Source organism: Ixodes scapularis, unplaced genomic scaffold (genome assembly GCF_016920785.2).
Source record: "Ixodes scapularis isolate PalLabHiFi unplaced genomic scaffold, ASM1692078v2 PGA_scaffold1__304_contigs__length_218370807, whole genome shotgun sequence".
NCBI classification, from domain to species: domain Eukaryota; kingdom Metazoa; phylum Arthropoda; class Arachnida; order Ixodida; family Ixodidae; genus Ixodes; species Ixodes scapularis.
The window spans coordinates 201,799,353-201,812,735 of NW_024609846.1; the positions used below are offsets into that span (position 1 = coordinate 201,799,353).

General features: G+C 46.3%; 1 protein-coding gene across 1 annotated transcript in view; it reads left to right on the forward strand.

Annotated features, from left to right (window-relative positions):
- LOC121048543 (multiple epidermal growth factor-like domains protein 6) overlaps positions 1-13,383 on the forward strand; it is a 241,208-nt gene that overhangs the window by 55,354 nt on the left and 172,471 nt on the right. The gene's annotated exons all lie outside the window — the stretch shown is intronic.

A 13,383-nucleotide genomic window follows, 5' to 3' on the forward strand; every position in this document is an offset into this window, starting at 1 on the left:
AACGAAGTGATATTCTATGAAAAGAGCTTAATAGACTTCTGTACCCTTTAGCCTAAAAACAAATTAAAAAATAATTCTAAATAGCATGGCGACATCTGGAGTAGTACTTGCTAATGCATTTAACAACTTTTTTTAGTCTTGTAAAAGGGGGCCGATTTCCAATAACCCAATCTCTGGATACTACTCTCTTTCCTTCCTATCTAAACGAATCTTTTTTTTTCTTCCCTAGCAGAGAAGTTGAAATCACGACTATTATGTTTTAGAGCGCAGCTCTTAGGGGCCCGTTTCCAGCCTGAGCGGCGTCGCCGTTGGCGTCGGCGTCGCCGTCGCCGTCGGCGTCGGCGTCGCCGTCGCCGTCGCCGTCGGCGTCGGCGTAACCGCGCCCCTCCCTCTCCTTCTCCCCCTCCTCCCCTCCTCCTCCTCCCCCTTCTCCCCTCCCCTCCTCCTCCGTCGCCGTCGGCGTCGGCGTAACCGCGCCCCTCCCTCTCCTCCTCCTCCCTCTCCTTCTCCCCCTCCTCCTCCCCTCCTCCTCCTCCCCCTTCTCCCCTCCCCTCCTCCTCCCCCTCTTCCTCCTCCCCCTCCTCCCCCTCCTTCTCCTCCTCCTCCCCTCATTGTCCGGCTTGAGCGGCAAGGAGGAAAGCAGTGCGAAGGTGGAGGAGGGGGGAGGAGAGACGACGAGCCGGAGGCGAGGGGGGGGAGGAGCTTGAAGGACGAGGAGGTGGTAAAGGAGAGGGAGTGGGAGCGGGAGGCGAGGAGGACTAGCAGGCATGATCACGAGGGAGGAGGAGGAATATACCCTCCACTCCTCCTCCTCAAGAGCTGCGCTCCAATTCGGCGTTACAGGAAGTTGTAAACGGCTTTCACTTTTTTAATATTTCAATAACAGCAAAAGTGTCGATATTAACAGATTTAAAATAAAGCCAATCACATTTGTCATAGATTTACTTACTCCAGTATTAACCTACATACCCAATAAGGTGATCAAAACTGTCACTTCCCATAAAAAAATAAAACACGCTAAAATAATTCCGTTGTGCATAAAGTGGTGATGAATGTAATTGATCAAATTACCGACCCATATCTATTCTGCCCGTTTTGAAAAGGTCTTGAGCAGATTATGCATGTAAGAATAACACATATTTTTTAGATAAACATAATATTATATCTGACTTTGGATTTTGTTTAAAAAAAATTAAATGCACGGAAATTGCGTTGTTATATCAAAAAGAGAGGATTGTTAAGCTATTTGAGGATAGAAAGTATGTTCTTGAACTTTTTTGTGGATTTAACCACATAAATCATAAAATATTACTAAAAAAAAAGTAGAAAATACGGAATTAAGAGACAAGCAGCTGATTTGATTAAAGCCTACCTACTTCCTTGATTGAAAACAGTGTGTTTTTTATGATTATTTTTATCATCTACAAATATTACTACACCAGAACTACCCCAGGCTAACATTCTTGGACCCTTTCATTCAATCTTTACATAATAAACCTTTTAAACTTTTCTGAAACAGCTCATTACATATGTGCTGACGACAATAGCTTATTTTTTATGGGTTCTAATCAACTAATCACTTCTGCAAACTCGGCATTAGCGTTATTAAAAGGATTGACTGATACTTTTTTCATCATAAACGTAAATAAAACGGAGACTATCATTGTTCGATCTTATAACAAACCAATAAATATCACTGCCCATATCTATCTGTATACTAATCAAACTAAAATTGCGTGGTCAGGTCTCTTGGTGTTTTTTCCGGGAATATAGCCTGGGGCCATCATGTATACCACATTCGTTGAAACATTAACAAGGCGAATGATGTACTAAAGAAATATCGATACATTATAACAATAAACGTAACACAAAAACATTATAAAATGCATTCATATTGCCGGACCTAACATTCTGCCACCAATATGGCGTACAACGACTCAACACAACCTCTGTACCATGATACTCACTCTAAAGAAAATCATACGAACTATCGTAAATTTTCCGTGGTATACTCACACAAACACTCATTTTACATATTTCAAAATACTAAAAATTAATTTACTCTTCAAATACAGACCTCTATCACTCTATAATTCGACGGTCAAAACTAATAACCTTGCTATCCTTGATTTATTAAATCTCAGAAGAAACATTTCAGGGTAGAGCAATTGACATACAGAAAACTTGAACATCCCATTCTGCAGATCATCTCATGATAAGCAAATAATTACGTATAACCTATCTGTCTTACTAAATGTGTTAGTAGAACATACCATAACACCAGAAGCGCTTTCTGCGAAATCAACTATAGCAGCATTGATCTCTATCTAAGTCGTCAAGATAAATCCAGACTTTTTCAGATTTTGCTTCTCAACAATAGGGCGAAGCTAACCGGCTGTATTGCGATTCTGCGGCCACGTGATTCGACAGCGGACCATCACTGTTGATGCTAAACAGTTCGCGACTTGCGCAGAAATGTACAGGAAATAACACTGGAGGCCAGCAATACTTGAATCGCTTCACACCGGAAAGTCTCATAAGTGAATCATTGCGCGGTATGGCTACAAGAAGACAAAAGTTTACAGAATTGCCAATACGTTCAGATAATCTGTCAGCCAGGAAGTCGTTACTGCAGACCGAGGAAAGCACAAAAAAAAAAAAAAAAAAAAGACGGTCGATATAAATGTTACTTTTGCCTCTGTGTGTTTCCTGAATAAAATTAATTTTCCGGGTTTATTTCGACGACCCTATCGAAATGATAGGCAGAAAACTGTGCTGAATTACTAATTGTGTGATTAATTTATTTTCTTTTTGATATTGTGAATATTATAACCTCTTTATTTCTTACCCCTGTAAAACGCATTTTAATGTATTATATGTATGCATAGCGTGCTTTTAAACTTGTTATTCTATTGTTTATTTAATTACCCGGTGTTTTGCACTTTTTACAATTTGCACTTGCTTTTTTTGTATGCTTATTTTGTTGCATCTTTATATATTTTTGTAGTCACTTATTTTTATATTTATTTATTTTTGTGTTGTTTTTTCACGCTGCATTCCATCTTGCTGACTGTAAGGGGGTAGAGACATCGTCAAGTCGCTACAGCGTCTTTTTTTCTCTGTCCCCTACTCCGCTGGAGAAATTAAAGTTATTGTTATTACGTACCCTTGCCACATTAATGCTGTATGATTAATTTAAGAAACATCGCCTCATTATATTGTAACTTTTAGAGGCGAGATCCGGCGTCAATTTGAATGTTTTCAATTCAAGTTATTTTCAAAAAACAGCACAAGAAACTGAGCCAAGAACAGCGAGTACATTTCACGAGAACACAGTAAAGTTTAATTGCAGAACTACAATAAAATCGAAACTGAAACTAACCTGCAGCTTTACTAGTCCGTTATCTTATTGAGACGTCAGATGTATGAACATCAGCATACGGGCAGCTTGGGCCTGTATCGTCTAGCGTCAGAATTGCCAGAAGGCCGTCGCGGTCGTAGGTGAGAAATAACGGACTACGATTGATCCAGCTTGGCTGCGTCAAGCACTGGCCAGCAAATGGTTCAAGATTTTCATTACGAGATTTCAGACGATTGGCAGTTCGCAACTGATCCGCCGGCATCGCCTCCGGGGTCCCCCCGGAGGCGATGCCGGGGCACCCTGGGCGCCTGCATTCGCGATCCGCCGACAGGAAGACGCAGGCGCTGCTTCAGCAACAAAATTATTTGGTAGGTTTTGTTTTCTAGTACCGTGCAAACCACTTGCTAGCACAACGCGGACGCTGGGAGGCAGCGTTCGTGTCGATCTGCTCGGACCCACATTGGTCACAGAGACTTCTCGGTCGGAAACCGGAGAGATGTCACTCTGCTGCATTTCTTTGTGGTGTCATTGAACTCCATATCACATCATCGAATACCCCCACCCTTCCTCGCATGCCGCGATAGCCTAAATCAGACAGAACACGCAGAACCACAGACGCGCACTATCAATAGAACGGATAACGCGAGGAGGAAGCGTCTGCTCTTGGACACAGCATTTGGCGTCACGATCAATCCCAGATGGATGGATGGATGCTAACGGCTGTACTCTTTATATCGTACGGTAGCTTGTGCCACCTAGCCTAGAAATGAAGAACCAAAGTATGATTTCTTTCCTTCGAGAATCTGCTTGCTCTTTGCAATTTCGTAACTATCACCAGGCGGTGTGGAATATCACCAGGTTAACCTTTAGAGAATCGGGTAAAAAAATGAAAGCCGTTTACAATTCCCTGTAACGCCGGTTAGAGCGCAGCTCTTGAGGAGGAAGATGGAAGCGTACTGAGGGATAGGTGACTCCTTGAGGTCACGTGACTTCAGGGGGTCACGTGACCTCATGGGGTCACGTGACCTCAGGGGCTCACGTGACCTTTGGGAGTCACGTGACCTCGGGGGTCACGTGACCTGAAGGGTCACATGACCTTAGGGGGTCACGTGATCCCCAGAGCTCACGTGACTTCAGGGGGTCACGTGACCTTAGGGGGTCACGTGACCTTAGGGGGTCACGTGACCTTAGGGGGTCACGTGACCTCAAGGCGGTCACGTGACTTCTGGGGGTCACGTGACCTCAGGGGGTCACGTGACCTAAGGGGGTCACGTGACTTCTGGGGGTCACATTTGACCTAAGGGGGTCACATTTGACCTAAGGGGGTCACGTGACCTCGGGGGTCACGTGACCTCGGAGGTCACGTGACCTAGGGGTGTCACGTGACCTGGGTGGGTCACGTGACCTCGGGGGGGGGTCACGTGACCTTGGGGGGTCACGTGACCTCGCGGTTACGCCGACGCCGACGCCACTCAAGCCGGAAACGGGCCCCTTAGAGCTGCGCTCTAAAAACTTCAAACTTCACGCCCCGCCTCTTCCCACGCTCCTCTGCCGGGTCTCTAGGCTGGACTGGACCTTAAATTTTATGCATAATACCCCATTGCTAAAAGACAACCCCGGCATCATGACTCCTCTTCATATTCCCTAACAACTTCATATCTAGTATAATTCCATAGTGCCCTATGCTTCATAATTGCATTCCTTTTTCTTTTCTTGAGCAGATTTTCTTCATGTTCTTCTAAGTATTGTTTTTCCTCATTCAGCAATACTCCTAGGTATTTATACTTCTCAACGTGTTCTACTAAAACATCTTGAATGTTCAGCTGGTCCCCGTTCTCTTCGTTATAAACCATTATTCCCGACTTGTTGCTACTGAATTTCAGGCACAGAGAGACTCCTTCCGCTCCACATATCTTAATCAGCTCCTGTAACCTACCCCGGCTATCTGCTAACAGTACAAAGTCGTCTGCACAGAACATTTCTGGTGTAACTTGGTTTACTTTTCCCCCTCTCTCCATATATGACACATCAAGACCTAAATGGCAATCTTCTCATTTATTTTCCATTCTACCCAGGTATATTATAAAAAGTAGAGGTGATAGGGGGGGACAACCCTGCCTGAGTCCTCTTTTTATTTTTGCCGGTTCTGTCATTTCTGGTTCCCGTGTTATAACAATTCCTTATTATTTGTGTATACCTGTTGTAAAAGCATAATCAAATGTGCATCTAAATCATACTCTTTAAGCTGTACCCAGAGTTTTTCGTGACTCACATTGTCATACGCCCCTTTAATGTCTAGAAATGCTATGCATAACTTTTGTTACTCATCCTTGCCACCTCTATGCATTGAGTGATGAAGAATAAGTTAATCTTCTATCTCTTCGGAACCCGTTTTATAGCACACCTAAAATGTTTTCTTCCCAGTCTTTCATCGTTTTGAATACCTGCATCGCTAGTCTGTACAGGGCCGAAGTTACTGTTATTGGGCGGTATGATGTTATGCTATCCTTATTTCGCGTGACTTTATATAGTAATTTAATTTTTCTCAGTCTCCAGCCATTAGGTACCTCTCCCCCGCCCCCCCCCCCCCCCTTTATTAATGAGAAAGCATGAACTGGTCTCATGCAGCGAGCCGACGTCATCAGCTTTGAAACCACGCCAAGCGGCTCTTAAATCCATCTCCAAGTCAAGCCACCTCCCATTCGCCGGTTAGCCACGGCACCTTTTACACCGCTTCGATCCCGTTGGCTAGCGAGCGTCGACCAGGATCCCATTCGCCGGTCACGCAGCGCCAGTCAGTGCACCAACACGTGTGTCCCCCTTCTCCAGGGATTATTTTCGTCATTCTTGTCCAGTTCGCTTGTAGCTTTGCATTTAATTGCATTATAATAATAAGATACATGCTTTCGCATTCACAACTCATAAGAAGTGCTTAGGTATACCTCAATTTTTTATTTGATCAGTTGCATCTCTTAAGTTTAATTTGCGTCTTGTTCCCAGTGTCTTGAGTAGTCTCATTTCTCTGACATCTGGGCCTGTCGCCGTTCCAGCAGGTACTCTACATTCTGCTCTTTCCCATTCATCTATGATCGTCTCAGTTGTCTCGTTAGTTCAATATTTACAGCGCCAAAATACGACAGGACAAAGACGAGAGTAAACAGGACGAGGCGCACTCGCAACTAAAGTTTATTTAGAATTTTGGCGCTGTAAATATTGATCATGAACCAACTAGCCCAAATTTCTACTTTGCTGTCTCGTTAGTGTTCTTGAAATATACCTTGTTGCGGTTTGTGTTCTGTGTTCTGTTGTGTTCTGTCCAATCTCGTCAAGTTCAAGTTCTGCGAATGTTGCCTTGATTGTTAATCTAATAAATTTCCTTGCCTCCTCGCCTTCTACACTCATTCCCTCTTGTGTGGTCAATGAACACTGGAACCCTTTCTTTTTTCTTCCCTGCGCATTAACGTGCTCCCAGAACCTTTTTGCTGCATTCCTATCACTTTGATTTACCTCCATCATCCCCTTCACTCTTGGCCTGGATTAGAGCAGATACCTTTTATTTTCTTTCCTGAAATGTATTCCATTTCGATGCTACCTCAGCGGGTGTGTTCCCACTTTTCTTTGCCCATCTCTGTTCCCTCGATGCCTCTTGTCGCCCTGCTATGGCCGCTTTAACTTCACTGTCCTACCAGCTTTTGATGTGTGTTTTCTTCTCCTTCTTCCTTTTTATTCTATATTGAACTTCTCAAACTCTTTTTTAAAAGTGTTTACTAAACCGTCATATGTCCATTGTTTCTCCAGTTGTCTGAATACAGTAGTCTTAATTCATTCTGATGCTTCTTGTAGTTGGTCATCGTTTAGGGTCAATAAACATCCTCGTTCAAGAATTTTTTTTTGTTCTGTTGTACCAAACTTTATTTTAAGTCGTTTATGATCACTTCCTAAGCTTTTCGCGACTTCCTCACCTATTTTCATGTCTCCTACATTGTTGTACAATTCGCTAGACATTAGGCAGTAATCAATTGTTGAGTGCGAATTGTTTCTCCCCGACGTTATTTTTACGTCTCATTTTACTTTGGTGTTAACAAGCACTAGATAAAGAGAATCGAATAATTATCGTAGCATCCTCTCTGTAGAATCTGTATATCCGTCGAAGTATTTTAAGTGTGCATTTATGCCGCTTAAGATATTTATTTTCAGATTAGTTCCAATTTCTCCAGATTTTCCTGTCTTGAATCAGTTCCGTTTTTTTATATATAAGAATCTTAAAGGGACACTGACAGGGTATTTATGCTCGCCGAAGTTTTTAGTTGTACGTGACATATGAGAGCTCAACTACCCAGAACAGAATTTGCGGCTCGAAATTCGGTTTCTTTCCGCCCGAAAACCGCCGATCAAGAACTGGACGGTTCGAGTCTCGCTCACTCTCTTTTCCGCGGTCACGGGCCGTTTTCTAAGGTATCGATGCGACCACCAAATTTAATCAAAGTCGTGGGTCACTGAAAGCACACACTCAATATTAAAAATAGAAAAAAATATAAAACCCATTTTTTGTGGCTTCTAAAAAGCTGCAAATACGTTGATTGAAAAAAAAGTTCCACAGACAACCGGAAGCATTCTGTGCGTGCGTCGTTTCGCGTATCGTGGGACTCGCAGGGACGGCGATGGCAGCGGACGGCGGGCGTGGGACCTCTATTTCAGAACTGTCGTTCGCGGTACCGGCGAATTGTGTCTGCTTTTAAAAGAGAAATTTGGGACTGGTCAAAAGAATTGGTATTCATCCCGTACGACACGCCCGACCACCAAGCCGATTTGCACGAAGACGTCGCCGAGCCGTCGCTCCCTTCTTGTGGCTGAAGACATCGCTCGCGCAAACGTCAAGCGCGACGTGTCTACTTCGAGTGGAATATGCACGCGTACGATTTCTTTACTAGGTGAGAATGTCGCCAATGCGTGGTGCATCCCGACTTCGACCCGGGAGTGCTTTTGCTAGAGGAAAGCGGCCAGTCAGAAAAGAGCGCTTTTCAAGAAGGCAGCGCGGCTGCAGTGTGCAGAGACACTCCGGGCAGCAAAGGACCTTCAGAGAACGCTGAAAGCTGCCATCCACACTTCTCACATCAGCTATGCCCGCAACGTCGCACTCAAGGCCAGGGAGGACCCAAAGCTGTTCTGGTCGTACATGAGCAGGTTACAGACCAGTAGCAACAAGCCAACCTTCGTGAACAACAACGTCCCTCTCACATCCCCACGGGATATTGCACAGTCGTTCGCCCAGCACTTCGCCGGTGTTTTCAACGCTGCTGAGCCCACACCAGACATTGACCGCCTCGTGCAAAACATTGAGGAGAACACGCCATGCCCTAGCCTCCTGATGCCTGACATAACTCTGTCACTCGAGCACCTTCATGAAGCTTTTCGACAAATTAAGCCCTCGCTCTCACCAGGCCCTGACAACTTCCCACCGGCATTCCTCAGGCTGCTCTGCCCGCGGGTATCCCCATCTTTGTTATCAATATTCCAGTCTTTCCTGGACACGGCTGCTGTTCCAGACCTCTGGAAGCGGGCCTTGGTGACGCCTATCCACAAAGGGAAAGGCAAGCCTGTGAATGACGTCTCATCGTATCGGCCAGTCTCAGTCACTTCGATCCTGTGCAGAACTTTTGAGCGGATGCTAAATCGTACCCTTCTAGATTATCTGTCCGCCAGCAACATACTCTCCTCGTCGCAGCATGGATTTAGGCCAGGAAGAAGTTGCGAAACTGCCCTGGCCACCATCACGCACTACATAAGCGATGCGCTGGACGACCACAGTTCCACGGACCTCATCCAACTAGACTATAGCAATGCGTTTGACACGCTGGACCATCACCTTCTTCTCCAGAAGCTCGCAGGGGTTGGTGTACACGGCTCCCTGCTACGTTGGATAGCTCGCTTCCTTATTGGTCGCTCTCACAAGGTGGTGTTCCACGGGTCTTCGTCTGAGGACTTCACCATTTCCTCGGGTGTGCCACAAGGCTCTGTGCTGGGACCCACTCTTTTCTCAGTGTATGTTAATGACATGCCGAAGACGGAGGACACCCTGCTTATCCAATACGCCGACGACACAACCATTTTGTCCCGTTTGAACCACCCTTCTTCTAGCTCCCGCCTTCAAGACCACATCTCCCTGATTGCAGACTGGTCTGCTGCCAACTATCTACGACTTAGCCTCACCAAAAGTGCTGCTATGCGCTTCAGTAAGAAGAAGAGTGTTGACCCCCCTTGCTATTCTTTCTCTGGCACTCCTGTGTCCGTCGCCACACACCTTCAAATTCTGGGGGTGACCCTTGCACCTACTTTGGATTTTACCTTACATATTTCCAACATCGTGGCAAAGGCGCGTCGAACCCTCGGGTTCGTCACAAGGGTGTCGCGCTCCTGCGGTCCGGAGGCCTTTCGGATCCTCTATACCGCTCTGGTGCTCCCGCGTTTAGAATACTGCGCTTCCACCTGGAGCCCCTACCAAGCCCACCTCTCTCAGCGTCTGGAGGGGGTCCAGCGTCGCGCAACACGAACTCTCCTGTCGCGGACGGACCGGACGCTGGTCACCCCCCAGACCTATGAGGATCGACTGAGGCGCCTCAGCTGGCAGACATTAGACCATCGACGGGTCGTTGCGCGTGTGAGACTGTTGTGCCGCCTCCTGGACGGTTCACTAGAGAACACTTATCTCAACTCTGTCCTCCGCATTAGTAAGCGGTCCGGACAACCCGAGCAGCTACGGGCTCGCACAGTTCGCCATAGCCGCACGTTTCTTCCAGCTGCGATCGAGGCCTTCCTCTCGGCGCCCCTGGATGTGCGCTTCCCCATCCCAGAAGACCGGGCGGGATCCGCGCTTCTGTGCCGAGCCTTTTCGCGGGCGCGGAATTGATTGTGTGGGGAAGTTGCGTTCGGGCCGGGATTGCGGGACGCGCGTTGCCCTCGACTGTTGCCGTGATGGGGGGTCCTGTCGCGGGGGAGGAGGTGATTGGGATCGGGACCTGGCTCGCCCTCCCAAGGTGTTGGGCCTTTCTCGGTCTCTCCCTCCTGGCAGGGCCCCCCGTCGCGGCGATGGGAGTCGCGCGCGCTTCGCGATTTCGGTTTGGACGCCCTCTGAGGACACTCGGGCCGTGCTAGGGCCTCGTAAATGCGACCGATTGCGTAACTCCCCCCTCCCCCCCCCCCCTTTTATTATTGTTATTATTTTTTTTTTTTTTTTTTAGTATTGTGTGTTTTTTTGTTTGTTATGTTGAACTTTGTTTTCGTTTCCTGGGGGTTGGGCCAACAGACGCACCAGCGTACGGGCTTCCGCCTTTCTGTTTCGCCTCGCACGCCCCCAGGAAAACACCTGTCTGTGCAAATAAAGATTATTATTATTATTATTATTATTACAGTTTATCGGCAGAATTATTACTAAGGAAAAAGATACCCCACTTACGATTTGCCCCAGTAGCTCAGTGGGAAAGACGTCCCCTTCGCACCCGGTAGAGCCGGGTTCGATCCCCCGTGAAACTTTTTTTTTTTTTTTTTCTAAATATTTTCTGATGTCTACATTTCTTTTTCTTTTTTTTTTAATTATTGCTGAAGAAACAAAAAAAAAAAAAAGAAACAAATGTTGTGGACGACACGTCGCTGAATTAGATGGTATGGGATATCCTTTTTGACACCTGCGAACTCAATGTAATCACTTTCCACAAAATACAAGGAGCATATAAATCAGGTAGCGTCCGCTTTCCGAGGTGCCCGTAAATGGTTTACAGGAATTGCAGCCAGCCATTGGTCCCGATCCCGTTGATCTTTCGGAAACTCTGTCGCACAATGCCACTTCTGTTTCGGACGCGGGACATGTGAGCCAGCTCTTCACGCAACATCTTGGGTGTATTCTTTTCGGAGCCGATCAAAATTCACCACGGGCACTCACTACTCATCTCCAACTCCTCAATGTACAAAACAACTCATCTTGGAGTAGAGAACAACGAGCGGAACATACATAACTGCAAAAGAATCCCACGGCGAGCAGTTCCCAAACGCCGCATGTCGTCTGCTACCGTAAAGGAAGAAAAAAAAAACAAAAAACAAAAAAAAACACTGTCGGGTGTAGCCACGTGACTTCCGCCACTCACTCTCTTCTCTCCACTTCTCCGACCTCCGTCGGGTTTCGGTTTCAGTTTCGAGCAGTTGCGCCTTTTGACTTTATTAAAAAAATACGCTACTCTGTTCCAAAATATTAATTGGGTAGTCCTCCGACACCATATTAAAGCGCCTGGCAAAAAATTAAAAAAAAAATTTGGGGGGTGTCAGTGTCCCTTTAATAGCGTATCTAAACGTCGGACATTACCTTTTAACTACATGTCTTTTCTATAGCCTTTTTTCACCCTTTTCCAGCCCTGTCCCTTCACTAGCGCTCCCAATCCACCTCCTTTTCGTTCCTCTTCACATCGATCGCATCCCACCCAAAACAACCTGCCAAGTTCCTCCATATCTCTAAGATGCGTCTTCACCAATGAAATATACTACAAAATCTTCATCCTTTAGTTTTTCCGCAATCTCTTCCCATTTCATTTTCTTTCTGTCCCCTGTTTATAAATCTTACATTCATCTGCTTCTTTTTCCTTCTTCGAGACATCCAGACTTGTACCGTACACTCTAAGAAAAAAGGGAGGAAAAAAGTAGCAACGGCGCGCCTTCCTCCCTTCTACCGACGCGCCTCCAAGCGGACACGAGAAAAGGGGAGGAACGAAATGTTTTTCTCCTTCTCCAGGCAGACGGGAGAAAGCTTTCGCCCTCCCGACTCATCGTCTTTCGGTTTCGTTTTTCGAGCAGGTCACGCACGTTGTTTAATAAATAGCTGTTGAGTCGATTGAGCTTCAGCAGCAGCGAAGGCCGCCTGTAATTCCGTCTTCTAGTCTAAACGTCCAGAACATTTCGGTTGCATTGACATTTTTATCACTAATTTTATCAAACGAGCAAACGAAGCCGCTAGAAACAGCGAAGTCCCGGAGCAGTGCCAGCAGCGCCACGTACACTGGGGGATGGCCGTCTCCGGATTGCGTGGCTCGCGCGGCACGGAACTACAGCCACTGCAGGCTGCAGCACTACAGACTACAGTAGCGAAAGCACGCGGAACTGTGTCGACGTTTTCGACGTTATGGAAACCGCAGGAACTGCGTCCAAGACAGGCAGGTTTTGCTGCCGGCTGCCTGGGTGCCTTCCCCCCTGAGTTTGGTTCTGTTTTCCGATGCCGAGTGCAACCGGCGTTCAACGTGGTTTTGTGTTTGTGCGTGTCAGCAACATAGCTGCAACATCGTGATGACAGTGTCGGGTTGTGAACAGAAGACTGGAATTATCGCCGATGTGACCATGTGTTCGCGTATCAGTGGTGTAACAAGAAGATAAGATCGTAAACTGTTGGGCATTGATGCCGCTGGTCGGGTTGTGATCGGAGGGGGCGGGGTGTCGCAGGTTGACATTCCGCTTTACATTAAAAAGTTTAATACCACTTGAGGGATTACGTGCAATCGATCAACGTGCGGATAGTCATGGTCTGAACAGTAGAAGCTCCTATCGTACAGTGGCCAATGTGACTGTCGGAATTGTCTCGTCCCCGACAGCGATTGTGCTCAAGGGCAAGGACTGAACAGTACGAAATCGTGACGTAAAGTACGTATATTTACAGTATGGAATTTCGGCATTAAAAACAATAGTAGGTAAAATCGAAAAAAAAGCTACCCTTTATTTTGCTGTTTAATTATACGGTTGCTGGAGAAACTGCCCTCCGTGGTGCGCTGGAATGAGCGCTAGAAGTTTTCGGGCTCGCCACGGCGTAGTTCCGTACACTTAAACCTGCCGCAAGTCGCGGCTTTGACTACATTCAAGTTGATCGAAAAGCAATTTCTCAGTCCGTGAAGCATCACTTCCAGCTACTGAATATCCGCTCTACAGAGATTAATTCAAACGGCAATTGCAGCTCTGCGCGAACAGCACAAATAGAAAAACAAATAGAAATA